Genomic DNA, 16,209 nt, shown 5'->3' on the forward strand with positions numbered 1-16,209 from the left:
TGGTTTGGTAAGGACAGCTTTAAAACGTTCTCGTATGATAAATAAGAAAAGGGAAGATAGGTCGAGCAATGGCATTTAATCTTGGCTGAGTTTGTCACGCGTGTCACGCATTTTGTGGCCTCTCACGCCCAGTCACTTCCTTCTCTCAAAAGGTTGAAGATTCTCGAGAGACCTTCTTCTCTCTTCCCTATTCCTCTCTTTCTTTCTTTCTCTCTCTCTCTCTCTCTCTCTCTCTTGTGCAAGCTTTTCTGTATTAGGCTTTTCGCACGAGTCTTGGTCTCCCTCGAGTTCTCTTTCTCTTACATTCAGCATAGTAGTCGCTTATCTACACACAAAGAGGGTGACAGACTGTAGTGAACGTTGGAGAGGAGTAGAACGTTGTTGGGTGGGATGAGTTCGGTGCGTAACCCCTCTTCAAAGACACCCCAACTTTGAATCTAGATTTTACGTTTTTGAGGAAAATTCTCTCTGTGTGTATAGAAGATAGAAGAGAGTAAAGTACTGTATACGAATCTCTTTGTAAAGTTGACTGAAATATTCAAAACTGGTATCAAGTGTGTTGTTTCATCTTGTTGCTACATGATCATATTCATTGAATTTCACGTGTTTCTTAAATTTAACGTTATTAAATATCTCAAACGATTTATTATTAATTTCAAATCATATCTTATTGGATTTTATTTTGTTGTTGTTGGTTGATTGAAATTAATTTTAATTCTAGGAGTCGTTAAAACCTTTACAAAAGCAAGTGAAGTTTTAGTCCGTGTTGTGTTGTTATCGTTAGTCTCGTTGGCAGATAGTAAGGTTTGAATAGAATACAAGCAAACGAACTTTAGCTTCCTGTTTAGTATCTCTGTTGCGAAGCCTTGCTAGCAAACGTGTTACGATATTAATGTTGGTATAGGAAACAACGTGGAAGGTTCGTACGCTTGTAGGATAACAAAAGCTTGCTGAAGTAGTTAACAAGAAAACTATATACATACATATATGTATATATATATATATATATATATATATATATATATATATATATATATATGTGTGCATATATCCAATTTATTTTATTCGTCAAATTTATAATCATCGTCAACTTTATTTTTGTTGTCATATTTTTTTTCTAAATATTCAACAAACCAAAATTTACGATTTAATGAATTTTCATTATGAAAAATAGTCTTGTCATGAATTTTATTTTTTTTTTTTTTTAAATCAGAAATAACTTCAATAAAATGTTTTATCCTTTTAAAGTGAGAAAACAACAAAAAATAAAAAAGAAGATTTAAGACTACTCTTCAAAACGAGATACACATACACATAGTAAAGAAGGATCGATCGATCATCGTTGTTTCAGGCCAGGAAGCAAAGTTGATTCAACGAGCACGCGAGAACAACGTAGTAGAACCTATTCTACTCGAACCAGTATTCGAAAGGCACAGGTTTAACAGACAGATCAATCATAATTCAAATTCTCCCTTTAGTCCTTCTACGCCCACATTATACTCGTCCGTAGGACTACAATTACCAGGTGCGCGTGCGTCCACTCTCAAAGAAAAAAAAAATAGAGAAAGAGAGAGAGAAAGAGAGAGAGAGAGAAAATGCGTTGTACATTCGCGTGGGTTACGGTAAAACTAACACGAAACATTCACGAGAAAAGCAACTAAACTTCAAGCTCAATTTCGACGTTGAAAAAATTGATCGTTTTTTTACGTGACGACCAATTCGATTATGGTGACTTCGATGATAACGATAAGTTTAAAACAAAAAAGAAAATTATTAACAATCTTTAACTAATTTTTGTTTTCTTTTTCATCATGTAATTCTTGTCGTACAATAATTGTTTCATACAGAACATATGTGGATTTTTAAAACTGATAGTAGACATGTGGTTTTTATTTTTGTTTTTTTTTTGTTTAATAAAATTTTAGAAATTTTTGTTACACTGATAATTAATTTTTTATCAAAGTTTAAGTATAAATTATCTGTCAAATGTGTAATAAAAAAATATGTATTAGGTGGACCGAAAAGTGATGTCTCTTCTTAACCTCAAAATTCAAACAGATAAATTTTTCAAACAAGTTTTTATTATTAATCAATAATTAAATTAATTAATTACGTTATCAACAATCTTTTTTAATTATCTGGTATGGAAATTTTTAATATCGTAACGATAAGAATCATCAATCGGTTGTTTGATTTAAAATATTAGAAATAATTTGACATGCATAGTAACGACATTACTGTTCGGTCCCCCTAATATAAATTTCATTTATATTAAAAATAAAATATTTGGCACGGTTATTTATTTGTTTGAGTATTGCAATATTTAATATTAAATGCAGTTATCATATTGTAATATTTAATACTAGAAATGAAACTCAAAGATAAAACAATATTACGATTGGGAAACTGGTAGTCTGATGAAAGCTCAAGGAATCTTTAATTAACGGTCTCTTTTCTTAAGAGTTTATTTATTGGCTGCTTAGATAGCTTTTATCATTGTATTTCTACAATTGAAAACTTGTTTATTTTCTTCTTTTTATTTTTTTTATATCTTTATCTTCTTTATCTCTTATTTCTCAATTCAGTCTGTCTATCTTTTTCTATACTTTTTTCTCTTTTCCTCATCCTTAGCACTATCTTATTACAAGGATAATGGAAGATCTTATTCCAAGGGATCAAACTTTAACGAAGAAAATGATCGTTATGTCATTACTAGTTTTATATTGATTTCATTATTAGGATTTATGAAATTGATAGTACTGTGTATTAATCAATTAATTTATGAACAACCTAAATCCTATTAGGAAATAATTAAATGTTTAATATATAATTAAATGTAATTATATAAAAAGAATTTTATTATATACTTAAAATAATTTTAAGTAGTTAATATTAAATTAAATAAAAAAAACCTAAATCTTATTAGAAAATAATTAAATGTAATCTTGTAAAAGGAATCTTATTAAATACTTAAAATAATTGTTTTAGAAAATAATTATAGTTGAAATATAAATTTCATATGCACAACATTGATTTATAAAAATTACCTTTTCAATATAATACGATTTTTGTAATAATATTTTCTACATTAAACGTATCGAATTCTGTACACACACTTGAACATTTCATTTTCATAAATTAGATCATCAACGTAATCAATAAAATATTGATCGATTAGATTAACTGTTGCATTAGGTCAAAAGTTAATTGTGTAAAATCGAATCTTCATTTTTCTCACGAGAGATAAAATTTGATAAATGACAAGAACGTTTTAAATAACAACTTACACGTTAAATAAAAAAATATAAAAAACGAAGTTAGCTATGTCATATATAAATCTGAAAATTAATTGAATTGTAATACAACGCCATCTATTGAAAACTTTCAGTACTTAAAAACCTACATAACCTTTAAATAAAAAATCCTAAAATTATCAATAAAAACTAAAAATACATTCTCTATGTATTAAATTGAAAAAAAATCACAAAAAAATAAAATAAATTTCATTAACATAAGTTCAATAATTTCGAATTTCATTGGAAACCAACAAAGTAACATTAAATTTGTCTGTATAAAAATTTCCTTATTCGTTTTAAGGCATCGATTTGTTGCAGTTGTCTGAAGAATCCTCGAGTCTTTTACTTTTATCGAATTTCTTTTTATCTCTACTCTTATCCTTTCCTTTTTTCGTTGTTGAAAAGTCGTCGATAATTGGACGAGAGTAACTGGAAAAAAGTTCGTCTATTAAACATTTTAGCCAGGTGACTTTGTTAACTTCACATCGCGTTACTTCTCTTTGTTCTTTCGGTTTCAGCGGGATACCCCATTGTCATTCGTATACTTTTAAACCGGAATTCCGGAAAACAACTCCCGTTGAAACAAAAGCATTAAACTTGCCCGACAAACGGATTCCCATGACGAATATACTCTCACCGTCTTTCAGTTTCTTTTTGAAGTACAGAAACGAGAAAAAGGTTTTTTATTTTTTCTTTTTTTGTAAAATCCCGATGGGCTATCCCGAATGAAAAAAAGATAAAGAAGAAAATAAAATAAAAAGAAAAAGAAACAATATAACCTCGCTTAAAAGCATATTTACTTGCATGTAACTAATTATCATGAGCTTATCCTTTATTCTTTACATATTATAATTTTTGTTTTTGTTTTATGTTTTATTCGTATCATTTTCTAACCATTGATTTTTTAACATTCAATGTTAGGTTAGAAAACCTAGTATTACCTTTTGTTGTAATGTTTTTCTATTTTGTTTTTTTTTTGGTTTCTTTTTATTTTAAAAATATATAATCATTCGAACAGTGTAAAATCGTTAGCCTAGCACGAAAGCTAATTAAAATGCAAACCCGTTAATGGCGCAACCTTATTCGCCGTTGAAACCCATTTTCATCCTACCTTTCAATTAAACTCTCTTTCTCGTTTAGCTACGAGAGGCTCTACGGTATTTCCGTGTTTAACGAAAATGTCTGCTTACACTAATCAATATTACCTTTAATTATTTATACCATTGTTTAACTATTATTTATGTACATCTATTTGTAAATAATAATCCGTTTTGCAATTTCTAATTTCAAAAAAAAAAAACAACATATTTTTATGTTGATTATTAAATGAAAATCAATTATATCGAAATAAAAATAAAATATGTAAAAGTGTTTATAAATAATGAAATGTAATTTCAACCTAATTTCAATGATAAAATTCAGAAAAGAATTCTCTCACTTCTTTGAAAATAAAAAAAAATAAAATTCTATTCGAGAAAGCAATAAGATTCGGAGAAAGTTGATCATCTTAGAGAGTATTGGAGATTAGGTACACCAAGACTTTGGTCGTGATCTTAGGAGGAGTCGAAACGAATGGGAAAATGCAAATCGCAAATCCTAGTACACCACCAGCCTTGATCTTTTCGACCCTTTCACGTGTCGTCGGTTAAACCGTTTTCTCACGAGCCAAATGGCTCGGTTATTCTGCAAGTTTACGTTATGTCTGATTGTACATATATATATATATATATGTATGTATATGTGCAGGCGAGTATGTATGTGTACATGTATGTACATATGTGACTATGTATGATTCTCGGTCGTGCCAAAACCACGAGGTCAAATACCTATTAACCCTTTTCTCTCTGTACGAGCAAAGTGCTCGTTCGATTGCACGTATACACATGTATTTTTAATACAATATTATAAATCTTTCAATTGTAATGTCTCTTTTATACATTTTTTCTTTTTTTTAAATAATTAACTCATTCTATAATTGTTAATACATTTTTTTCTAATCATTAATTCAATCGTTAAGTGTACATACATTTTTAAAATAATAAATAAAATTATTTTCAGATTGATTTCAACAAAAGTAAAAGATTAATGATTTATATTGGCAAATACAAATGTTATTACACAATTTCAATGATAAATTTTTCAAAGAGAAAATCTCCGTTCTATTTCGATTGTTACATGATTTACCGTGTGTCATTTTGTATATATTCGTGTATATACAAACACATACGTATACTAAATGCATGTTGTTTAAAACGTGGTCTATTTACGGAATCGCTGATTAAAGCCATTTATTTGTTTCACTCGTGTGCACAGCAATAGGTTATTCGATTCGAAGTACTCTCACGATTTACGAGTACTTTCACTTCTCTTTTCACGATCGATTGATCAAAAAATCTTGTTTCTTTATTTTTTTTTTTTTTTTTTTACTTTTCTTGGAGATTTTGTTTATTATTTGTATGATCCGTTTTTTTTTTAATTTTATTTCACGACTTTATATTCGAATAAATTTAACATAGAGGATTAAATTAAAAAATAGTAATTTATTTCAAATATATATTTAAATATGAAATATAAATTATTATCTTAATATATATAAATTTAAAATTTAAATTAAATAATATTATAAATTATTATAATATATAAATTGCAATTTAAATAGTAATTTATTTAAAATATATATTTAAATACAAAATATAAATTATTATAATATATATATATATATTAAAATATATATTGCTATCATGTAATGTATGAAATATATAGTATATATTTATATTATAGTAAATACTTATAGAAATATAAAAATAATTAGAACATATATATATATATATATATATACTCTATATAGTTTATAATTTAATTATAAATTAAAAAATATAATTTACTAATTACAGTAAATTATTTATCGCAAAAATCGTGACCGTGTTAATTTATTATATAATTATATAATTATTGTTGTTATTATTATTATAATTAATATTTTTCCTTTTTTAATTTATACATTTATCTTTAAATGTTATTCAACGTAGAAAGAAATAAGTATAAACATAATTAAAACAATTTCATATTTTATACATAAAATTAAATTAATTATTTTATAAATTATTATTTAATTTTATTCAACATAGGAAAAAACAAATGTATAAATATAATAGAACAATTTAATATTTTCTACATAAAATTAATTAAGTATCTATCGTATTATTATTTATCGTGAATAGTTGGAGCTTGCCAATAAATAATCCGTTCTATCCCTGTGAACAAATAGTTTGTCGTGCCAAGTATTACAGGGTTAGGTAATGAAAGCCTTCCGTTAATAGCGTTACTTTAATCGAATAGATCGTTTAAACTTCCTCTTTCTACAACGTCAACGCTTTTCTCTACATCTTGCTCCTATTTCTCTTCTTCCTTTTCTCTCTCTCTCACTCTCTCTCTCTCTCTCTTCCTTTCTCTCATTCTCTTTTTACCCTTTCACCTTCTAGACATTCACGGATTATCGTAACGAGTGAACGTTGCTTTCTGATAAAAGTTTACTTTTTGTTTTTCTTTTTTTATTCCAAACATCGTTAGACAACCAGCTATTATTCTTAATAATGATATTGATCGTAGAAAAAAAAAAAAGAAAAAGAAAAAAAAATTGAAAATAATGATAGAAAAATTCATTCATATTTCCTCACTCATATTTATTCAAATATATTCGACGAATAAAAGAAAATTCTGAAAAGTGTTCTTTAATTTTTTGATAAAAAAAATAATACATTATTACCATAAAGTTTTCTCAAAGAATTCGATGTCTACGCAATCAAATTATATCTTTTATTTTTAATTATTATTATTAATTATATTATTAATAAATATTATATATAATTTATTATATATTATATTTTATTTTATTATTTACTATTATATTTGTTTTATTATTTATAAAATTAAAAAATATGATAATATTAATATAATAAATATTGTATTATATTACATATATAATAATATAAATTATATAATAATAAATATATATATATATATATATATATATTAAAAAGAAAATAATATTAATATTCGTAAATCATCGTCATTATAATCATAAATAATAATAATAATAATAATAATAATAATAATTAAATAAGATAATTAACGAAATATCGTATTATATTATTATTTCGACAATGTTTCATTAATCATTTATTATGCAACACACACACACACATACACATACACATAGAAAGAGAGAGAGAGGGTACAGTGTTATCATAAAACGTGAAATAATTTGTTAGGAAAAGGCGCTCATTATCGAATCGAATATTTCCAGACGAAACATCGAGAGACGCCAACGTTAGCCTTTCGTAATAATGTTTGCGCAAACCTTAAGAGAGAGAGAGAGAGAGAGAGAGAGAGAGAGACAGAGAGAGAGAGAAAGAGGATTCAGTGATAATTAACGTCGGGGGTAACGTCGTTCCTTAACGAGCAGGTTTGCGCGTCATTATTTTTACGCCGACAGAGGGATAACTTGAATTTTTAATTAACAAAGAGAAAACGAAACTAAAAGAAAGAGTAATAAAGAAAGAAGGTTATTGGGCGGGGTGATGACAACAACAACAACAACAAAAACCAGGTCATCCTTTGGATATTAAATTTTATTTTATTTTATTTTATTTGATTTGATTTGATTTTTTTTTTACAAATATTTTTCTAAGAAACGAAACTGCTTTTTTTATGGATCAACCTTTTAAATCATTTTGATTGAATCTACTCTCTTAAATATTCATTTGAATTTTGAATTAACAAAATGAATGGGAACATAAGAAAGAATTAATACAGGAAAAGGGGTTGAGTTAGGGGGAAGGGGTAAGGAACTGTGTAAGGGGTAAGTCTGATCGTTTCGATATGAATTTTTTATTTTTTTCTAATATTTTTTTTTTTTAATAAACGAAGTTGCTTTTTATAGAACAACATTTTAAATCATTTCAATTATGCACGTTTGAATATTCATTCATTGATTTTCAAATCAACATAAAATTTGGAATTAACAAAAAGAATTCAACAGAATAAATAAATAATTGAAAGAAAGGGGTTGAATGAGGTGGGAGAGGGTAAGGAAGTGTATCATTCTTTGGGTATTAATTTTTTATTATATTTTTTCTAATATTTTTTTTTTTTTTAATGAACGAAGTTGCTTTTCATAGAACAAGGTTTTAAATCATTTCAATTGAACTGCATTCTTAAATATTCATTTGAATTTTGAATTACCTAAATGAATGGGAACAATTACTAAAGCAAAAGGGGTTGAATGTGGTGGAAGGGGGTAAAAAAACCTGTCATCTTTTAGAAATTAATTTTTTATGTCAATAATCCTTTTTTTCAATAAACGAAGTTGTTTTTCTATAAAACCACGTTGCAAATCATTTCAATTAAACTCATGTAAATATTCATCGATTTTCAAATCAACATAGAATTTTGAACTGAAAAAATAGACTGAAACAGAAGAAATGAATAATAGTGAGAAAAGGGAATATGAAAAGGTGAGAGGGGGAGAGTAAAAAAGGAAGGTCCTATAATAACGCAATAATGTGACCAAACAAATGCTTCCGGCAACGAAACGTAATACCTGCGCACAGTTACCATGGAAATTGAGCCCTTTTCGAGGTAGAAAAATCAAATTAAAGATAGTAAAAGGGGAGGACAAGAGAGAGAGAGAGAGAGAGGAAAGGGAAACAGATTCTGACCCTTCGGTGGTGACAATCGAGAAAAGGGCTTTTCCATTATGCTATTTCAAGTTGTTGCGCTTAAATTTGAAGCCTTTCCTTCTTCTCGTCATTTGTAGACAAAAAGGGAGAGAAAGTATAGACAAAAAAAGAGAGAGAGAGAGAGAGAAAGAGAGAGTGAGTAAAAAGAAAAAAGGATGGATACAATTTTTTAAAGGGTATAACAAATTTATGTCATCCCCTCAAACGATATATTTGCATTTCACCGTCTTCCCATTGCACGTGGGAGGGAGGATGCTTTCAAAATAAACTAATGGAAAGGAAAAAAAAAAGAAAGAAAGGAAGGAAAAAAGCTGTAAAAATAGTGTGGGAAGTGTGTGGATGGTGGGGAAGAAGATTGGAAAAGAAATTCTACCCTCTTCCCCCTTTTTTGCAACATGCATCCAGTGTGCATTCAACGTGGAAATCAGTGATGATGCCTAGGGGTGGGATTTAAGAATATTTCTTTCTTTTTTTTTTTTTTTTGTCAAGCATTTATTGTCACACTTTATAGTATTTTCACTTACATTTTCTGAGCTTACGTATTGAAAAGTTATCGTACCGTTAGGAGAGGCTTATACCGAAAGGTCGTCCTCGTAAAATCGTAACTTTGGCAAAAGCTTCGAAGGAAGTATATAAACGTGATCGTGTGTGTTAGATCCTTTAGAAAAGAGAAATTTGATCTATCGATAGGTAGAAGAAAGCTTCCCTCTATTTTTTTCAATCTCTATTGAAAACTTGAATAAACTTTTTTTATCCTTCCTTTTGTTTTTTTTTTTATCTTCGTAGAGTTCAATACTTTAAAGTATTCTTTTCATTCATGTTTTCAAAGAGATTATATTAAAAAAAAAAAAAAAAGAAAAAGTACTTTGGTCATAATTATTTATTTGTCATAAATAAATAATACTCAATTTAATATTATTTATATATATTTCATTTAATCGAATATAATTTATTCTCAATTGTTTCAATTTATTAACATTTTATTAATTTTAGAAAACACACTTTTTATACCATTAGTATTAATCATCATTAAAATTTTTTATAATTATTTATTAATTATAAATAATAATTTTTTAATATTCCTAATTAATTGATACACCTATATACAAATTATAAAAATATTTTCATTCTAATTCTAAACTTAGAATGTAACAAATATCGAGTAATCGTGTATTGTTTGCCCTTACAACTTTATCATCGTGCACTTTCACATTTAATAATCGACCTATTCCCTTTTGCATGTTGTTTCAAATAAAATACTCTATTACAGTAAGAGAGAGAGAGAGAGAGAGTGTGTCACGTTCATCGATCGCGACGTTATAGTAGAATGAACATAGCCTACGTATGAAGAGGGGTTGAAAGATAAAAAAAGAAAGAAAGAGAGAGAGAGAGATTAAAACAGTGATAGAACGTTCGGGGATGGATTCGAACGAATCCTGCAAGCCGATTTTCGTCATAGTCCTTGGTGGTGGTCCCAATTAACGTACGAGTAGTCGTCGTCTGTCACGTCGTTTGGATGCACCAACAGCATCAAGCAACACGCACGTTGGGTTTGTGTGTCCGGAAGAAAAGGGGCAACAGTTAACTTCGATACGAGGGCTTTTCTCGAGGGCTTTTCAAAGGGTATATAGGCTTTTGAATGGGTTAGAAAGAGAAGAGAATGGTGCCTGGCCATAAGGGCACTAGAATTATCACGGTACAGCACTCCTCCCTATCGTCGTCATGACCCTTTTGTAACTACGTCCCTGATTCTTCACACGATCGTTTTTTATCGACGTAAAAACGTCCTAACACGTACTCGTGTATATGTTACAACATATATATGTATGTATGTATGGATATTTATTTTGTATATGTGTGGGGATGTTTGGGTGTTGCTGAGGGAACTTAGGAAGATCGAAACGAGACACAAGGTGGTGGGTATTTGTCATTTAAGTATCTTTCTCTTATTCTTTTTAGAACACAATGCTCACGAACAAGTTCCTTTCTCTCTTTCACCGTTTCCTTCTTCCGTTTCCCTTTTCCTGCCAACAGCTTTTAATCCTGCACATTCTCGAGAACGTTCTCTTCTCTTCTCTTCTTTTTCTCTGTTAATGATTACCTCGGTGATGTAATGATACTTCGCAGATATAATGATTCTGTGGTTAATCTCTGTTCTTATTCTACTTCTACTTCTACTTTTATTCTTTCCTTTTCTTCTTTTATTCCTTCCTTTTTTATGAATCTGCTATGAGTGTCGAGTAATCTTTCGAGGTAGATGAGAAAATTTTCGTTTTTGGTTAAAAGTAATGGCAATCCTTGACAATCTTTTCAATGGTTTGCAATGTTATTCTATTTGTTAATAAAAATATTTATTTAAATGTTAAAAGATATGAGACATTTTGTTCGTAAAATAAAAAGAAATTCTTTTCTTAATTTATAAAAAAAAATAATAATTTTTATTTGATATATATATTTAAATAGTGATAAATAATAAATATGATATATAATATTTAACACGTTCCATGCCAAGCCCTTTCTAGTTGACTTGTCATTCAAGCCATTTAATTTTACTTTAACAAAATCAACCATTACATCTAATTATTAACTTTTTGCACTCGAGCAGCACCGAATTAGCGCCCAACAGATTTACATAAATGGTACCTCGGATGGCGCTGATACGGCGCCCGGCTGATTTAAAATCTTTTGTTACTCTATCTGCTTATAATTCAGCACATTAAATAAATATATTTTATGGTAAGTTTACCACCGGTGATACACGTGGCCTGAAGAACAAGTTTAACGTGTACCACCGGTGGTACACGGTGACACTGAACGTGTAAAATAATTTTATCAAAATTAGAAATCAACAAATTTCTCATTTATATATTTCGAATTATTTTTTCGTATTTCGTAATAAATTAAAAAAAAAAAAAAATTTAGAGAGATAGAATTTAAATTTGATTTTAATTACAATATAAAATGTCGTAAGAAGAAAATGTACTAATTTTGTGTTTAAGAAATGTGTGAAACCCCGACAATTTGCTAAACAACATTTCTATATTTAACGTTTTACAAACGTTGATTCATTCCGACAAAAAGCTCGATAAGAAAGCTTCTCTCTCTCTCTCTCTCTCTCTTCTCTTACTCTTTGTGAAATGATGTCTTTTTCTATCAGTAAAAAGCGACGAAAGCGAAGGAATAATGGACGTAGCTTTTTCGTGAAGCCAAAAGCATGCTCAAATACATGCTCACTCTCTCTCTCTCTCTCTCTCTCTCTCTCTCTCTCTCTATCTCTATCTCTTTCTGTTCGTTTTTCATTCTACTTATCCATCTCTCTCTCTCTCTCTGTTCGTTTTTCATTCTACATATCAATCTCTCACTTTATCTCGTAAGGATTCAGCAAACCGTGCGATATTGTTACGCGATTCAAAAGCATAAGTTTAATCGCGTGGAAGAAGACATGCCGAATTTACGGTTTCGATTTAAGCTCAAGAAGTTGCAAGCGACAAGAAATATAAAAAAAAAAAAAAAGAAAGAAAACATATTAAGAATATCATAGGAATATTTCTTAAACGTGTTATCAAACGTGTTATAGGGAAAAAAATAGTTCAAATTTCATCTTACAAATAAAAATTCACCTCAGTTTGTATCTTCATCGAAGTTTTCCCGACAGTTTTTTTGTTATTCGAAGCTTCTTATTATTATTATTATTATTATTATTACTTTTTTTGGTGGTATTGGTTTGATTTTCTTTCTTTAAAATATTCACGTTTAAATCGTATTTTGCAAATTTGTCGAAGTGGAATCGCCGTTCGCTTTTTTTTCCTTTTTTTTTTTTTTTTTTTTTTTAATGGCGGATGGAAAAAATGAAACGGATAGGAAAAGAAAGTTTGGAATGAAAGAAAAGAAAGGAAAAAAATACCACGAGGAATCGCAAGCACTGCGAAATTCCAAAGCTGCCACTCGATTTCCCGAGAGCTTTCGCTTTCAAACTTTATTCTCTCTCTCTCTCTCTCTCTCTCTCTCTTTTCTTTTCTTTTTCTCTCGACAAAATTTCCGAGCTTTTCCTTCCGCAGGAAGGATGAATATAATTCATCCTCGAGCTGGCAAAATAATAACCGTCAGAAAGAGAAAGATAAAACTAGAGAGAGAGAGAGAGAGAGAGAGAGAGAGAGAGAGAGAGAGAAAGAGAAAGAAATTAATCACGATCTTTGTTTTCGCGAAGCTTTAAGCAAAGCTTTTCCCGAGGGTGGATCGAAAACTCGACGGTCGTAAATAGTACGCTAGAAATTCCTTTTGATAAATCGATTAGCAAACTTCTTATTTCTCTTCTCTTATCTTTTTTTATTATTACATTATTTATCTCTTGTTCCTTATCTTATCTTTTATCAACTTTCATCTTTATATTTCTAATACCAATATTGATTGATTAATATTAAATATTATCTTACGTTAACAAAATTAGTTGCAATATTTGTATTGAATTTATTACAATTTCACTTATTACAACTTAATTTATTACAAACGAAAAAAATTAGTTTGTTTAACTAAAAATTATATTATTATCAACACACATATAGATAAAATTAAATTGATTGATAATATCAAATATTATTTTATGTTAAACAAATAGTCTCGTAGTATTTTGATTTAATATAAAATTGATTTCAACGTGACACATTTAATTTTTCTCAAACTAAAAGAATTGTATTTTTAAAAATATCATTGATAATTAATAAAATATTATCATATGTTTAAAAAATATTTCATTATTTTGATTAAATACGTAATTTATTGCAATGGAACAAACTTTAAATCAACCGGGCGCCGTATCAGCGCCTTTCGAGTTGCCACTTAAATATATCATTGAGATTAAATAAAATAATAAAAATAAATATTGTATTTAATTATACGAGTAAAATGGATAAATCAAAGAAACGTTTTTGATAATTTCAATTCAAATGAATAATTTGTTCAATTTTGTTCTTTTTTTTTTATTTTAGGATTAAAAACGATTAGAGTTATGGGATTGGTAGGAAAAGTTTTTAATTACGTAACTCGTTTATTTTGTTAGATTTTGATTTTGTTAGTTACGCGAGCACACAAATTCGTAAAGTAAAAAGTTCGGATAAAAGATGGCGACCATGGGGGTTGGAGTAAGCTCGAATAGCTTTACGCGATGCCATTCAATGATAAAAAACGGTAATCAGACTAATGGTCGACTGTTATCTCTTGCTACCGATTATCTTCCTCTTAACCGAACGAACCGACAAATACCAGAAGAGAAAGAGGAAGACAAGAGGTAGACATAAAGAGAGATAAAATAATTTCTTTTTTTTTCTTTTGGTTTACATTTAAAATATTTTTTATCATCCCTACATCCTTACATTTCATCTCGATAATTTATTATAAAACAAATAGACAGTTTTTAATTATCCATCGATTTTTGTTAACGATGCCTTCTGTGAATATTTCTTTTCTTTTTTTTTCAGTAAATTAAATTGTCGCTTGTATTAGTCATAAAACAAATACAACTACGTAATCCAATTATTTTGCCTTTTTGATCGATGTGTTCGTTACGTCAGAGAATGAAATTATATTTATTAGATTATTATATATGAATGTTTGTTTTGCAAATAAAAATACAAAATAAAAGTTTATTTTATACGTACATTCTGTTTGTAATATTTAAAATCAATTTAACGTAGGTATACATTGAATATTGGGTGTATATTAGGCATAATATTATATGAGATGAAAGTTAATTAAAAAAAAATAAATAAATCGTATTCAATTACCATAAGTTATATTACTTCCATAAAAACAACGAAGTTTATGTTTTTGATTAATTTAAATCATAACGAAAAAGTTGTTTGATTAATGGTTCTTATTCAATGCTTTTCTGAGGTAACACGTGAGCATTGAATTTCATTGATCAATGGTAATAATTGTTTCCATGTTTTGTAAAATTTTTTATAATGATTTATTGAATCTTTAAATTTAATTAAAAAAAAAAAATTGATGAAAAGAAAATTAATATAAACAGTAGATCGTATTTGATGAATTGTTAGAAACTTGCATTTTTATAAATAAATATTTAATATTATCTGTTTTAATATTATTTTTACATAATATTATAAATAATATTTTATTTCTTTATAAATTATAATTAATTAAATATTATATAATTTTAAATATTATTAAATTTTATTTTAATAACTCCAAAGCAACCCTCAAATTTTATTTTAATAATATTTAAAATTATATAATATTTAAATAAATATAATATATTATTATAATAAAATTAATAGTATTAATTTTAATAATTATTAAAATTATATTTATTATTAAATAAAATTAATAATATTATAAATATTATTATATGTATTATTATTTATATTTTAAAATAATATTATTATATATATTTAATATTATTTTTTTTAATATTTAAGTAAAAAAACTCTAATATGAATTTGATATATATATAACACAAGAAACATTATTCTCTTAGAAATAATAATTTTACCAAACCCCTAACTTTTTTCTTTTCGATAAAACTCAATCGAGATATCTTTTATGCATCACCAACTAAAAAAAAGAAATAATAAAACATAAAAAACAAGCTGACAGATTGAGTTGGCAATTTTGTCGATAAACTTGATTATATTCCAAAAAAAAAAAAAAAAAAAAAAAAGAAAAAGAAATTCGTCTGCGGAAAAAATTCACGATAATAGATAAAGAAGACAAGCAAGCAAGCAAGTAAGCAGGTATTTGACGTTGATCGATTATTAGTGTAATAATAATAATAATAATAATAAAAATAAAAATAATAGTACACAGCAAAATAATTTAAAAAAGAAATCAAACGTTAGATATTGTTATCGATGATAGGATGAAATCACAGTTGTCTGATCGTTTATTGGATCCTATTGGTCGTTAACGAGCATGTTTGTACTTTTGGTGTTACAGGCGGTGCCGAGGGCAAAGATGCAAGAGTTTCGATCCAATTACCCTGAAGGAGCCTACTCGAAACTTTAGACGTCCTTGGGTTTGCAATCGCTATCAGCAGCACACAAGCAGCTTCTGGTAAACTATGAATGACTTACTATATCTATATATATGTTATCTCTTTTACATTTCTACAACATTATGAGAAAATGCCAATTATACGTGAATACTATAGTACCTTC

General features: G+C 27.7%; 1 protein-coding gene across 7 annotated transcripts in view; it reads left to right on the forward strand.

The window, feature by feature from the left end:
* Positions 1–16,209, forward strand: part of tinc (transmembrane protein tincar) — a 193,659-nt gene that overhangs the window by 127,678 nt on the left and 49,772 nt on the right. For 6 of the 7 annotated variants that reach the window (XM_089176408.1, XM_089176413.1, XM_089176412.1 and 3 more), the window contains one exon: positions 15,988–16,105. The gene's annotated coding sequence lies outside the window, so the exon portion shown is untranslated. The remainder of the gene's footprint in view (positions 1–15,987; positions 16,106–16,209) is intronic. The other variant, XM_089176411.1, reaches the window with a different exon arrangement.

Source organism: Polistes dominula, unplaced genomic scaffold, assembly GCF_049000335.1.
Source record: "Polistes dominula isolate Pdom_NZ unplaced genomic scaffold, Pdom_raw_medaka contig_25, whole genome shotgun sequence".
NCBI lineage: Eukaryota > Metazoa > Arthropoda > Insecta > Hymenoptera > Vespidae > Polistes > Polistes dominula.